Source organism: Dipodomys spectabilis, unplaced genomic scaffold, assembly GCF_019054845.1.
Source record: "Dipodomys spectabilis isolate Male_0828 unplaced genomic scaffold, ASM1905484v1 ptg000227l, whole genome shotgun sequence".
NCBI lineage: Eukaryota > Metazoa > Chordata > Mammalia > Rodentia > Heteromyidae > Dipodomys > Dipodomys spectabilis.
In genome coordinates, this window is record NW_024870904.1 from 6,165,964 (window position 1) to 6,181,669 (window position 15,706).

Here is a 15,706-nt window from a genome sequence, read left to right on the forward strand (position 1 = left end):
TTAGTTCATCCACAGATGCTCGGGAAAGTCCAAATTCAAATGATTGTGCTTGGAAAATCCACCAGGTCTTCCTGGGACACCACCTGCATTGACTCAGGGCCTCTGCCCCTTTACTTCTTGTTTTTCTCTCTTTCTTTTTCATTGTCCAGGTCATGTAGAGAGGGGTTAGTTTACTCAAGTAATTCATTAAGTATATTTTGTTCAACTCGTTACAGCTTCCCTCACCTTTCTCCTATTTTCCCTATCCTGACAATCCCGCTGCCCCTTTCATAAATGACTTGTTGTACCATCTATCCTTTTGGATGTCCTGGATGGTAATTCTTGCTGTTGGATTCTCCACTAGGATTTTCTGAATCAGAGCCAGAGGAGCAGAATCAATTTTTTTCCAGGGCTTGAGATACGTTTTCTTTTCTTTCCAATCACAATATTCCGGACAACTGTCACTGGGCTCTTCCCATGGTAAGTCTCCAGCCAACATTGCAGTAAGAACTATGCCACAGGACCAAACATCAGCTGGTTCTGCATGACATTCTTCTCTCTTCAGAAGTTCTGGAGCCACATAAGGTAAAGTACCACACATGTTTGTCAAGAAACGCTCACAATTCTTATGGCGAAATACTGTGGCCAAGCCAAAGTTACAGATTTTGAGGTTATCCCTTTTGTCCAAGAGGAGATTCTCTGGCTTAATATCTCTATGAGCTATTCCAATACCATGCAGATAAAACACCCCTGCCATGAGTTGATGGAAGAACCTCTGAGCATCTTCTTCAGGCATGCCTATATCTGGCTGTATTCTATCAAAAAGGTCTCCACCACTACAGTATTCCAAGAATAGATATCGCATATTGCCTTCTCTCCTGTGACCATAGAATTTCAAAACATTCTCATGGTTTAACATTTGATTAATGCAGATTTCTTTCTTCATATTTTCTGGAGAGTTCCTGGCCCGCTTCATGTCTAAAATCTTCACTGCAACTGCCTGTTTAGTTGCTCTATTCACAACAAGCTGAACTTTTCCATAGGTACCTTTTCCCAGGGTTTTCACCAAGTCCCAGTCTCCACAAAAGGGCACTCTTATGACTTTACCAATCAGTCTGGCAGACTTGTCCTGGGCCGGCCACCTTGATGCACCTTTGTTTTCCGTGAAGAAACCTGCAAATGAAGCTGCCATGATTACAGGTAGAGGTTAATGTCTCCTGAACGGAGTAAGCAACCAACGTGGGTCAGATGGACCCTTGTTCTGTTGCTTACAACCGCCACTGAGAAGAGGCTGAATCCACCAGCCTGAGCCTTTGCCACTGCCTCTGTTCCTGGGAGCTTTGTCCTTTCTTGCTGGCTGTGAGGTTTGCCCTAGGAGTGTTGGTCACCTCAGCCTGTTCTGGAGCCTCTGAAGTCCTTTCCCTGCTCGCTCTTCACCTCCTTCCTCCAGCAGCCTGGACCAAGCAAATGAAGTCCAGGCCATGCTGCTCTCCTTTATATGCAGGACATGATGAGCCCACCCTTCCCTTTCTGGGAGGGTTTGCCCTTGCAGAAGACTTCAGCAGCAGGGTGTGTCTTGTCTGGCCCCTGCCTTTAATCCTGGCTACTCCAGAGGCTGAAATCTGAGTATGTAGGTTCCAAGCCAGCTAGAGAAGGAAAGTCTGAGAGAACTTTTTCTTTCATTTATTCCCAAAAACAAACAGGCAAAAAACCAGAAGTGGAGCTGAGACTCAAGTAGTAGAGAACAAGCCTTGAGCACAAAAGCTTAGGACCCAGGACGAGAGTTGAAGCCCTAGCACTTGCACAAATTCTTCATGAATTTTTGTGCTTTTTTCAAGTTCTCAGCTTCATCAATGTAGGTACATCTTGGTTTATCACAGTTCTAACCTTTCTAGTCTTGGTAATTTTCTCAAGATTAATGGCTTTCTCTGGAATTGGTTTAAATAAAATCATTACTGTTTCTTTCTTGTTTTTTTTTTTTTTTAAATCAGTCATGGGTCTTGGACTCTAGGCCTGGGCATTGTTCCTCAGGTCTTTAGCTGAAGTCTAGTGCTCTATTACTGGAGTCACAGTGCCACTTCCGGTTTTCTGAGTGGTTTATTGGAGGTAAGATCTTCACAGGCTTTCCTGCCTGGGTGGCTTGGAATCTCAATGTGCAGATCTCATCCTCCAGAGTAGATAGGATTACAGACTTGGGGCACTAGCGCTGGCTTGGTTGTAGATTTGTTGGTGCGGGGAGAGTCTCCCACTTACCCCATAAAGTTTGGAGAGTGCCCCAAATTCTACTTATACTTCCTGAAGGGTGTGTCCTCATAGAAGCCCTCAGGAGCTTGGTGTTGCATGCCCAGGATTCTAATCCTGGCTACTGAAGAGGCTGAGATCAGAGGATATAAGTTCCAAGAGAGGTAGAGCTTTGTTATCACCAATTTACTAACAAAATAGCCAGAAGTGGAGCTGAGGTTCAGGTGGTAGAGTACAAGCCTTGAACACAAAACTTAGGTCTCCAGACCAGACTTGAAGCCCTAGCTCCAGCACTAAAACCTGCAGGAATTTGTGTGTTTGTTTAAAGCAACGATCTCAGTTTCATCGATGTAGGCTCTTCTCCTTGAAATCCTTGTGGTTTCATTTTGTTCTAGACAGACTTCATAATTGGCTACAGGTTAGTGGGCTCCTGGGGGAGTAGAGAAAAGAATAATCTCATAGTTTTATCCACAGGGATAATAGGTATGAGGGAGCCTCCCACTTGCCCCAGGAGGTTTGGAGGTGTCTTGCGTGAAGCAGCCTGGAGTTTGCACATCAGTCTTATTCCTACCATCTACCTGATATGGAGCTGTTTAATGAGCTTCAGTGACATTGAGTGCTGCAGGAAGTGGATTTTTAATTACTGAATGGTGGAATCCAAGTGCCATTTAGAGCAGTGCCTAGAGTATCCAAACCATGGAAACTAGGAATGCTGAAACCTCAAGCAATGCTGACAATGATGTCCACACAAAAGTAGCTGGGTCTACAGTTCAGGTGCAAATGTGAAAGATGGTGAAGTTTGTTGTCAGATATTGCTTCCACTTTTTACAACTGATTTGGCAGGCTGTGCAAATGAAAATATTAGTATATGACAGCATATTCTTGCTAAGACTCAGCTGTAGTGGAAGCATTTTTCTTGAATTCAGATGTGTGTGTATGTGATGCTGGAGTAGTGATGGAACCATAGGGAATGTCCCCCTTGATTGTCTGTGAGAATTGGCTCCATAGGTAAAATTTGAATGATGTGGAAACAGTGTAGTGAAGGAATCAAATACTGAGCTTAGTAGAAAACTGGAGTTTGGTGGAAGGAAATCTTAGGTAGAAATAGCATTGGGACAGGGTGTGGCGGAGGCAGAAATTCAGTGGGATTTTCATGTTATTGGGACTTAAACCATGATGTAGGTAAATTTAGGTGGTCAGAATTGCTACTGGAAATCATTGTGGGAAAGAAGGAATAAGACTGGAGAGAGGAGGACCACTGAGGATGCTAACATGCTCTATGTGAGTGGCTGGTGGCTCATCTGAGTTAAAGAACTAGTCTGAGATCTGCAGGCCAGCATACAGCCTTGAATGTCCTTAGCTGGGGGGAAGAAAAAGAGCCCAAGGTTGATTGTTTTAAGTCAAAAAGATGGATGAGTCCAGTTATATAAAAGCATAGCCCCAAGGGCCTTGAATACTACCTTTTTAGATGCTGATTTGACTAACCTGTGTTGGCAATAGCACTCTCCTGTTCCTAAGTAGAGCTCCCAAAATACAGCTGGAGTCAGGGGATAGTGGTAGGGTTGTTCTTATACTTTTTTTTGGTCTGAGTCTGTGATTATATGCAAACTATCTTTTAGCAAACATCTATGTAGAACAGTGTTCAATTAGAAGGAATATCAGGCCTGTTAAATTTCATGAAACCATCATGATAACTGTTGCATGATTTTTGGTAGGAGTTGGATTTCAATTTCTCTTAATACTGAGATGGAGTCATGAGGAATGACTCCTGGCATAAGTCTCAAGTTACACAGTGATAGCATCCTCAGACCCTACCGTGGGCAGGCATCTGTCTCAGCATGCTGTTGAACCAGATCTTCTTGGACTGTTATAAGTCGGGCCCTGACATTGCTCTGAAGAACCTTGTCCAGTGCTTAGTTTCCAGTGTTTTCCCTACCTGGTATACACCGCTTAGATATACAGCTGTCTTTCTGACCATGTGCTTTGAATGTGGATGCATCTCTTGAATGCTTCTTATACTATTTTCAGTGTTTTTGGAATTTATAGTGGGAGTGGTCTCCTGACTTTGATCAGAACTCTAGGCTTCTTTTGTTGTACTCTGAGGTTTTTTCTCCATATCTATGAAAACATAGAAAGTAAGAAGAAGTTTAGCTGCATTTCTCATAGAGTCTCTTCTACTTCTTTCTCACCTAACGCTTGTGTTCAGTGTGAGCTCTGAAATTCATGTTCCAGGTTCGTTTAGGCACATGCACTTTACATGGTGATACCTCCAGGAAGGAGTCTGTTCACATTCTCCCTACTGAATACCTCATTTTCTTCAGTGATAATTGTAAGATCTGCCTCAGTCCCTGCAGGCCATGTACAGACACCTCCCCATCTCTTGGCCAAGTTTCTGCCCAGTACCTGTGTTACCTAGGAAACTGGCACACCTGGAAGCAGACAGTTTCCTCTCCTGGTAGGTTACATCCTGGTCATTCGTCTCATCTGAATATAAGATGGTTCCAGGCCCTGAGGTCACATCCAGATCCAGTGTGACCATATATTTCCTCCACCTGGCCACACCTATCCCTGTCTCATGAGTCCTGGCTTGAGGGTGGGGTACCCCTTTTGGCCATGCCTCTCCACCAGGCACCCACTGTGCAGCACTTTCGTAGATAAACTTCCTTTCCTGTATGAATTCCACATGATATTCTTTTCATTGGCTACCTAATGAAACTACCTATTGACTATACTTTACATTAATCACTTAAGAGCTTTGGTTTCAACTCATCAATGATTTAGTGGAAGTTTGTTTCATTGCTTATAAGGACTTGTGACTTTAAATGCATGAAGGATTTTCTTGGGTTCTTTGATACTTTTTTTTTTCTTTTGGTCCAGTTCTGGGACTGAACTCTGGGCCTGGGCACTCTCCCTCAGCTCTTCAGCTCAAGGCTAGTGCTCTACCACTTGAGCCACAGCTCCACTTCTGGTTTTTTTCTTTTTGCTTATGTGGTGTTGAGGAATCAATCCCAGGGCCTCATGCATGCAAGGCAAGCAGTACCACTGAGCCACCTTCCTGGTCCCGATAGTTTTTTTTTTTTTAACGGAAAATCTCTACAATTCAGTCATAGTTGCATGGTGCACAGCCAGGAAGAGTTCTCATGAGACTCTGGCTGTGAGCCCTCCAACCAATGTCTGAGTCTCCTGGAAGTGTTCCTCTGGGGTGTGGGTATTCCTTACGGAAGTGGGGTCCTCCTGGGATATGAAAGCCATTTGATGTTTGAGATGCCATCTGCTGTGAACCTGAACTTCTCTTCTTGCCTGGTTAGTGTCAAAGCTATCCTCTGCTATGTGAGGGTATTAAGGTAGGAGACTGTGCTTGTGGGTATGCTTCTGGAATGAAGACAAACTTACTTATTCTCATCTTCCTGTCCAGGACTACAAGCTTTTTATGAATGTTTAAGATAATTTTATGAATGTGTAGGGTATGGGGGCATTTGAAAGACCCCATATGAAAGCACATCTAAATTCAATGCTTCATATCCCAAGAATCTTAGGGGAGAGGAAGGTGACAATTAACTCGTGGGCCATCAGGAAGGGAGGGCCATCCTCTTTTCATAATCCTTGAAAATGGACTATGCTCAGCTAAGGCCTCTTGAGAAATGAATTTGTGCTAAGGGTCTGCCTGAGCAGAAGAGAAGAGGTTCGTAAAGCTTGCTGGTGAGCCCTGTCTTCCTCTGTGGTTCCCTGATCACTTCTGAACAAATGTTCTTGGATACCTGAGATCAGGAAGGAGTCACCATCGAATGCTTTCCCTTACACAATTGATGCATGAGCCCTTCTGAATATGAGTACTCTCTGGTAGAATTGTGTAAAAGAGTGTCTTCAGAGACCACAAAGCATGTTCCCAGAAAGGACAGGAGGGCAGTTGAGGTAGCCCATGGGTAGAAATTTGGCTTTAGACCAGTCTCCAGGTCTCCAGCGTAACACCCAGTCATATGAGGGCATGATCTAGACTGCCTTCTGCATTGCTTGTAAGTCCAGGTATTACTCAGACTGTCCTGAGAAGGAGAAGGTCAATTTGAGGGTCATTGAGGTTTCCTTACCTTCATCGAGGTAATCTCTGGAAATCTAGGACTGCTCCTCTGAACTTCCCATAGTGGGATTAGAGTCTTCCAACAAAGTCATCAAGATGATACCACTTAGTTCCAGTATCCAAATTTCAAGATCAACCAGTGGGTACCTAAAAAGTACATGCTGGGCCAAAGTTTCACTAAAGGAGTGATTGCAGCATGGCACTCAACCATGGTGCTACACCACAATTCATGACTTCTGAGAGAAACGGAAATTCTCAGCACAGATACTGGCCATTTGAACATGCCTACAATGCTCAAACATAGCAACTTAAAATAAATGGCAACTTGTACAATTGCCACTAGGAGCCTTTTCCTTCAATTGCGCTTACTTGGTATTTTGTACCATGGAGGGACTGATGCCGTACTGTGTGGCCAGAGGATGTTGGTAAAGACTGTATGGGATGTGACTTTGTCTCCATGCACCTTAGTTTAAGGTGTGCCTAGAGCAATGCAGGCCCTGTGCAGACACCACCACCCTACCTGTTGGCTAAGTTTCTGCCCAGTATCTCTTACCTAGATAACTGGCACACCTGGAAGCAGTCACCTCCCCTCCATGGTCACACCCTGGCCAGCCAGTTTCATGTCTATTGTCAGACCAGGGAAGGGTCCCAGGCCCTGAGATCACATCCAGATCCAGTGTGGCCATATGCCTTCCTGTCCCTGGCCTCAATAAATCCTGGCCTGGGGGTGGGTCACCCCTTTTGGCCATGCCTTTCACCATGCTCAGCAGGGCAGCATTTTGGTAAATCAACTACTTTTCTTGCCCTAATACCATGTGGTGATCTCTTCACTGGCTACCTAATGAACCCTACCTATTTAATATACCTCACACTTAGCATTGAGCCTATTTCTGGATGAAGATCCTAGTTCAGGCTGCTTGTGCTTAAAGGCTTCTGTACATGGACAAAAGAAGTCATGTTCTTCGTTTTGTTTTCAGAATAGTGATTTGAAAGGGGTTTCCAAAGTGGAGGATGGAGCTGGATGAATTCAACAAGAAGTGTTAATGATGGTGATTCTTGATCTATTAATACTGGGAACACTACAACTAATTTTGGCGGCTATATTTGAAAATTTTGTTACAAAAACACATACGATGAAATCGTCCAAATACAGAGAAAACATTGTCTATCCTAAGACATGTATGAAAAGCACACCGCTTTTTAACATAAAATTCATGTATGTATTATATACACATACTATGGTATTACTGTTTTTTTTGTCAGTCATGGGACTTGAACTCTGGGCCTGGGCTCTGTCCCTGTGCTGTTTAGCTCAAGGTGAGCACTCTACCACTTGAGCCACAGCACCACTTCTGGTTTTCCAGTAGTTTATTGGCTATTTATGTGGCAGGGTGGGGAAGGTGGCTCAGTGGTAGAGTGCTTTCCTTGCATGCATGAGGCCCTGGGTTCAATTCTTCAGCACCACATAAGCAAAAAAGAAAAAAGCCAGAAGTAGTGCTATGTCTCAAGTAGTAGAGTGCTAGCCTTGAGCTGAAGAGCTGAGGGACAGCGCCCAGGCCTAGAGTTAAGGGCCCATGACCGTAACCCCCCCTCAAAAATAAAAGTCTTATGGACTTTTCTACCCAAGCTGGCTTTAAAATGGGAACCTCAGATCTCAGCCTCCTGAGTAGCTAAGATTACAGGTGTGAGCCACTGGAGCCCCCATATGTTAGTACTTTTCTACTTACACATTATTCTCAGGTGGAAAATTAGGATTGTAGACAATACCCTTGCTTTCCTGACTTGGAAGGTGAATATAATGAAACATGTAGAAATGCTACAAAACCTCTTTTAGACATATATTCATGTGTGAGAAAAATTGCTTTTTCTCTCAGCATATTGCTTAAAAGTTCCTGCTTTGGCCTGGAGGCTTGGTTCTTAAGGAAAAGACAAACTGCTTAGGGATAAAGGATTTGTCTGAAGTAAAATTTTTCTTAAACAGATTTTTCCAGTTGGGATTATGACACACCTTGGACTAGTCCAGAACTAGTAGAGGGTGGTGTGGGCATCCGTTGACATTACTTATGAACTGTTAATCTTACTTCAAAATCACCTTCTGTAAATACATTTTATCCTATTCAAATGAGCCAATCACAAGCAGATTAGATTGTAACCCTGAGCACAATCAATCTGAGCAGAGAGGCAGGGCCTGTTGCTGTATTAGCGATAAATAATGGGGCCGACTGCTTGCTCTGTGTGCTTGCTTGCCAGATTTTAGGCTGGTAATGCATGCTTGTGTGTGCAAGTAAATTTTGCTTAGCTGCTAATTCATTTTTGTGTTTATCATTGTGACTCCAGCGGTTCTTGGAGAATATATTTATAACGCATTGTAAAATAAATCAATGCCGGTGTTACAAAAGTAATGGTGTATTGCTCAGAGCAACAAGGAGCTAATGTTTGAATAGTGTGAAACTACAGAGCAGACCACCAGATGATGACCACACTCCATTGTTGCTGTTCACACAGTCAGACTATGTCAGGGAAGCAAAAAGTGAACTACAACATGCCAGGATAGACAAAGTTTATTGGAACATCAAATGCTTGTATACAGCATACAGAGATAAAAAGTAAATCTTACACTCAGTGGGCAGAGTATTAATCTTAAGCAGTTTTATGGGAGCACAGACAATGAGAATTTAACTTTAAGTCACTATGGAGGAATAGTGAATCCTTATCAAAAAATATGCAAGAGTTAGTTACAGTAATCAAACGTTGTGAGAGGTAGGTAAAGGAGAGATGGGTACACAAAGGGGTTCTGGAGTCAATGTCCTATGTGTTCCCCACAGATTCCCCCTTTTTGTTTTAATGGCAGATCCACCTCCCAGTTAGTTTTCCATTTCCTCCTCCTCTGTAAAGGTTATTTTAACAGATTACATTGGTAGGAATAGCATTGTCCATGCAGAGGGTTTGAGGCGAGATTCGTCAGACAACAATTGGCAGGGCCCTTGTGCATAAGAACCCGTCCCAGTTACCTCACATCCCCACCTAGCACAGTAATAAACATTAGAACCACCACAGTTAGAAATGTCCAAAGCAGGTCTATTAATACCAGGGCATATATAAAGCTCAGTATCTTGTCCTCTTCAGAATATGAGAGTAGCCTGGGAATTAGGAGTTCCACACATGTGGCATGGGGTATCCTCATGGGCTCCCACACTCAGGCTGTTCTACTATAGTCCAGAAAAACAAGGAAAATTTAAAACAAAGTGCAGACATAGCAAAGCAATCCCGGGTACCTGGTGTCTTTCAAGAAAGCCAGTTCCTTGTATGTGCCTTCAAGCAAGCCCAAGGTCAAGATGACCTTTAAAATTTACTGTAAGCTTCCAACACCCCGTCTCTGTTTCAAGAAGCGAACCCGCCTGTCTTAGGTTGGGTGGATCGCCTTGTCTGCCTTACCCGTCATCGGGAACTTCTTCAGAGCGAAGCTGAAGGCCCTGTCTTAGGTTGGTCAGACTGGCACCCCTTCTTACCCGTCTCTGGCTGCGGTTTCTCTCGGGGAAAATTTACTCACTTGGAGCTTGATCTTAGGTAACTGGCTGGCTAAACTCATAAGAGTTTTGCAGGGCACGTATAATGCAAGGAAGGCATAGAAAAAGCATCAGCAAAAGCACTTTCAGGCAAAGAGTCAGGGATGGGATAGGGATAGCAGTCTTTGCCACTTCAGAGTCCAGAGGTGGGGATTGTTGTAGAGTAGGATTATTATTTTTTGGTGGGGTGGGGGTTTGGTCGCAAAGCCTGAGCTTTGGGCCTGGGCACTGTCCCTCAGCTCTTAAGCTCAAGGCTAGTGCTCTACCACTTGAGCCACAGCACCATTTCCGGCTTTTTTTCCTGCTTATGTGGTTCTGAGGAATCGAACCCAGGGCCTCATGTGTGCGAGGCAAGCGCTCTACCACTGAGCCACCTTCCCAGCCCCTCTAGAGCAGGTTTTAGACATATTTACACAAAGCTAAACAAAAGGTGGTTGTACAAGCAATAGGTAAAAGAACAATTAGAGCCGGTAAAATTAAACTAATTAGCTCCTACAGAAATATTAAACAATCCATAAATAATGACAAAGGGTGGTGATCAAAATGAAGTCAGGGCACCACGTCAAAGGGACAGCTTCTCTTGTGGTGCTATTGATAATTTCTGCATTGTCAGTGCTGATCACTGCCCAGGTCACCCATTGAGGTTGATGTGAATTCCAAAGCGATTGCCAGGACTGGGAGGGTCAGGATAGCCATCCGCTGGATTATCACCATCTGCAATTGTCAAAGAACACAAGAGCTTCTCAAAGGCGGGTTGCCCTTGGGGATGGTTAGTTTATCCTTGGGCATCCTCCTGTATAGAGGATATGGGTAAAAACTTAAGGTTCCTGGCAGGGATCCAAATGGGGGCTGTCTACCCCATGGGAAAAACGCATCCAAATCCCCTGCCCATGGTAACTAGGGGGTCAGGTCCTCTCCATTGTTGTGTCAGGGGGTCCTTCCACCTGACTTTCACTTGGGGCTTAGAGTTTAGTTGTCCCCAGTGCTTCTGAAATCTGGATTCAGTTGCCCCTTTTGAATAATTTAAAACGTTAACGGTAAACAAAGCTATCTGTAACTGTATATGGGGGCTAACTCCCCATTTTGTTGTCATAATTGCTCCATAAGATATTGGTAATTTCTTTCTATGATACTTTGGCCTTGGAGATTATAGAGAATTCCTGTAGTATGATGAATGTGCCATTTGTCAAAAAACTGTCTTCTGCCTCTTTTGCACTGCCAGTGACCTCCTCTTTTCGGGCAGTACTCCTGGCTTCTGACCTGGTCAGTTCAGCCTCCTGAGTAGCAGAATTGCAGGTATGAAGGATAGATGCCTGATTTATTTGAGATTTTTAACCACCTTCTTTCATGGACATTACAATCAAAGAAGTGTTTCGCCTTGAAAAGGGATGAGGGTAATGATTGGAGAAGAGTGCTGAAGATCAGTGTGTGATCTCTGCTGCAGGGTTGGTTACAGGCTCATTAGTTCATCCACAGATGCTAGGGAAAGTCCAAATTCAAATGATTGTGCTTGGAAAATCCACCAGGTGTTTCTGGGACACCACCTGCATTGACTCAGGGCCTCTGCCCCTTTACTTCTTGTTTTTCTCTCTTTCTTTTTCATTGTCCAGGTCATGTAGAGAGGGGTTAGTTTACTCAAGTAATTCATTAAGTATATTTTGTTCAACTCGTTACAGCTTCCCTCACCTTTCTCCTATTTTCCCTATCCTGACAATCCTGCTGCCCCTTTCATAAATGACTTGTTGTACCATCTATCCTTTTGGATGTCCTGGATGGTAATTCTTGCTGTTGGATTCTCCACTAGGATTTTCTGAATCAGAGCCAGAGGAGCAGAATCAATTTTTTTCCAGGGCTTGAGATACATTTTCTTTTCTTTCCAATCACAATATTCCGGACAACTGTCACTGGGCTCTTCCCATGGTAAGTCTCCAGCCAACATTGCAGTAAGAACTATGCCACAGGACCAAACATCAGCTGGTTCTGCATGACATTCTTCTCTCTTCAGAAGTTCTGGAGCCACATAAGGTAAAGTACCACACATGTTTGTCAAGAAACGCTCACAATTCTTATGGCGAAATACTGTGGCCAAGCCAAAGTCACAGATTTTGAGGTTATCCCTTTTGTCCAAGAGGAGATTTTCTGGCTTAATATCTCTATGAGCTATTCCAATACCATGCAGATAAAACACCCCTGCCATGAGTTGATGGAAGAACCTCTGAGCACCTTCTTCAGGCATGCCTATATCTGGCTGTATTCTATCAAAAAGATCTCCACCACTACAGTATTCCAAGAATAGATATCGCATATTGCCTTCTCTCCTGTGACCATAGAATTTCAAAACATTCTCATGGTTTAACATTTGATTAATGCAGATTTCTTTCTTCATATTTTCCGGAGAGTTCCTGGCCCGCTTCATGTCTACAATCTTCACTGCAACTGCCTGTTTAGTTGCTCTATTCACAACAAGCTGAACTTTTCCATAGGTACCTTTCCCCAGGATTTTCACCAAGTCCCAGTCTCCGCAAAAGGGCACTCTCATGACTTTTCCAATCAGTGGGGCAGACTTGTCCTGGGCCGGCCACCTTGATGCACCTTTGTTTTCCGTGAAGAAACCTGCAAATGAAGCTGCCATGATTACAGGTACAGGTTAATGTCTCCCGAAGGGAGTAAGCAACCAACGTGGGTCAGATGGACCCTTGTTCTGTTGCTTACAACCGCCACTGAGAAGAGGCTGAATCCACCAGCCTGAGCCTTCGCCACTGCCTCTGTTCCTGGGAGCTTTGTCCTTTCTTGCTGGCTGTGAGGTTTGCCCTAGGAGTCTTGGTCACCTCAGCCTGTTCTGGAGCCTGTGTTTGAAGTTCTTTTCCTGCTCGCTCTTCACCTCCTTCCTCCAGCAGCCTGGACCAAGCAAATGAAGTCCAGGCCATGCTGCTCTCCTTTATATGCAGGCCATGATGAGCCCACTCTTCCCTTTCTGGGAGGGTTTGCCCTTGCAGAAGCCTTCAGGAGCAGGGTGTGTCTTGTCTGGCCCCTGCCTTTAATCCTGGCTACTCCAGAGGCTGAAATCTTAGTATGTAGGTTCCAAGCCAGCTAGAGAAGGAAAGTCTGAGAGAACTTTTTCTTTCATTTACTACCAAAAACAAACAGGCAAAAAACCACAAGTGGAGTTGAGACTCAAGTAGTAGAGAACAAGGCTTGAGCACAAAATCTTAGGACCCAGGACGAGAGTTGAAGCCCTAGCACTTGCACAAATTCTTCATAAATTTTTGTGCTTTCTTCAAGTACTCAGCTTCATCAATGTAGGCACATCTTTGTTTGTTACCTTTCTAACCTTTCTAGTCGTGGTAATTTTCTCAAGATTAATGGCCTTCTCTGGGAGTGGATAAAATGAAATCATCATTGGTGGGTTTTTTTTTTTTTAATCAGTCGTTGGTCTTGAACTCTAGGCCTGGGCATTGTCCTTCAGCTCTTTAGCTGAAGTCTAGTGCTCTATCACTGGAGTCACAGTTCCACTTCCGGTTTTCTGAGTGGTTTATTGGAGGTAAGATTCTCACAGACTTTCCTGCCTCTGAGGCTGGGAATCTCAATCTGCAAATCTCAGCCTCCTGAGTAGATACGATTACAGACCTGGGTGGGGCACTGGCACTGGACTGGTTGTAGATTTGTTGGTGAGGGGAGAGTCTCCCACTTGCCCCATAAAGTTTGGAGAGTGCCCCAAATTCTACTTATGCTTTCGGGAGGGTGTGTCCTCATAGTCACCCTCAGGAGCTTGGTGTGGCTTGCCCAGGACTCTAATCCTGGCTACTGAAGAGGCTGAGATATGAGGGTATTAGTTCCAAGAGAGGTAGAGCTTTGTTATCACCAATTTACTAACAAAATAGCCAGAAGTGGAGCTGAAATTCAAGTGGTAGAGTACAAGCCTTGAACACAAATGTTAGGTCCCTAGACCAGACTTGTAGCCCTAGTGCCGGCACTAAAACCTTCAGGAATTTGTGTGTTTGTTTACAGCAAAGATCTCAGTTTCATCGATGTAGGCTCTTTTCCTTGATATCGTTGTGGTTGCCTTTTGGTCAAGACAGACTTCATAATTGTCTCCATTTGAGTGGGCTCCTGGGGGAGTAGAGGAAAGAAGAATCTCATAGTTTTATCCACAGGGGTAATAGGTATGAGGAGAGCCTCTCACTTGCCCCAGGAGGTTTGGAGGTGGCCTAGGTGAAGCAGCCTGGAGTTTGCACATCAGTCTTATTCCTACCATCCACCTGATATGGAGATGTTTAATGAGCTTCAATGACATTGAGTGCTGCAGGAAGTGGATTCTTAATTACTGAATGGTGGAATCCAAGTGCCATTTAGAGCAGTGTTCCTATAGTATCCAAACCATGGAAACTAGGAATGCTGAAACCTCAAGCAGAGCTGAAAATGTTGTCCACACAAATGCAAATGGGACTACAGTTCAGGTGCAAATGTGAAAGGTGATGAAGCTTGTTGTCAGATATTTCTTCCCCTTTTTACAACTGATTTGGCACGTTATGCAAATGAAAATATTAGCATATGACAGCATATTCTTGCTAAGACTCAGCTGTAGTGGAAGCATTTTTCTTGGATTCAGGTGTGTGTGTGTGTGTGTGTGTGTGTGTGTGTGTGTGTGTGTGTGTGTGAGTGATGCTGGAGTTGTGATGGAACCATAGGGAATGTCCCCCTTGATTGTCTGTGAGAATTGGCTCCATAGGTATAATTTGAATGATGTGGAAACAGTGTAGTGAAAGAATCAAATACTGAGCTCAGCAGAAAAATGGAGTTTGCTGGAAGGAAATCTCAGGTAGAAATCTGATTGAGGCAGGGTGTGGCTGAGGCAGAACTTCAGGGGTATTTTCATGTTATTGGGATTTATACCATGATGTAGGTAGATTTAGGTGGTCAGAATTGCTACTGGAAATCATTGTGGGAAAGAAGGAATGAGACTGGAGACAGGAGGCGCACTGAGGATGCTAGCATGCTCTATGTGAGTGGCTAGTGGCTCATCTGAGTTAATAAGTCTGAGATCAGCAGGCCAGCGTACAGCCTTAAATGTCCTTAGCTGAGGGGAAGAAAAAGAGCCCAAGGTTGATTGTTTTAAGATGGGTGAGTCCAGTTATATAAAGCTTAGCCCCAAGGCCCTTAAATCCTACCTTTGTAGATGCTGATTTGACGAACCTGTGTTGGCAATAGCACTCTCCGGTTACTAAGTAGAGCTCCTCAAATCCAGCTGGAGTCAGGGGATAGAGGTAGGGTTGTTCTTATACTTTTTTGGTCTGTGTCTGTGATTATAAGCATACTATCTTTTAGAAACATGTATGTAGAACATTGTTCAACTAGAAGGAATATCAAGCCTCTTATGTTTCATGAAACAATCATGATAACTGTTGCATGATTGCTGGTAAGAGTTGAATTTCAATTTCTCTTAAAACTGAGATGGAGTCATGAGGATTGACTCCTGGCATAATTCTCAGGTTGTAAAGTGATAGCATCCTCAGACCCTACCGTGGGCAGGCATCTGTCCCAGCATGCTGTTGAACCAAAAATCTTAGGCTATCATAAGTTGGGCCCTGACATTGCTCTGAAGAACCTTGTCCAGTGCTTACTTTCCAGTGTTTTGCTGCCTGGTATATACCGCTAAGATATACAGCTGTCTTTCTGACCATTTGCTTTGAATGTGGATGCATCTCTTGAATGCTTCTTATACTATTTTCAGTGTTTTTGGAATTTATAGTGGGAGTGCCCTCCTGACTTTGATCAGAACTGTAGGCTTCTTTTGTTGTACTCTGAGGTTCTTTCTTCATATCTATGAAAACATAGTGAAAGATTA

General features: G+C 43.9%; 2 pseudogenes; both read right to left on the reverse strand.

The window, feature by feature from the left end:
• LOC122123345 lies at window positions 1–1,171 on the reverse strand (annotated as a pseudogene).
• Window positions 1,172–11,340: 10,169 nt separating this feature from the next.
• Window positions 11,341–12,400, reverse strand: LOC122123346 (annotated as a pseudogene).
• Window positions 12,401–15,706: the final 3,306 nt, after the last annotated feature.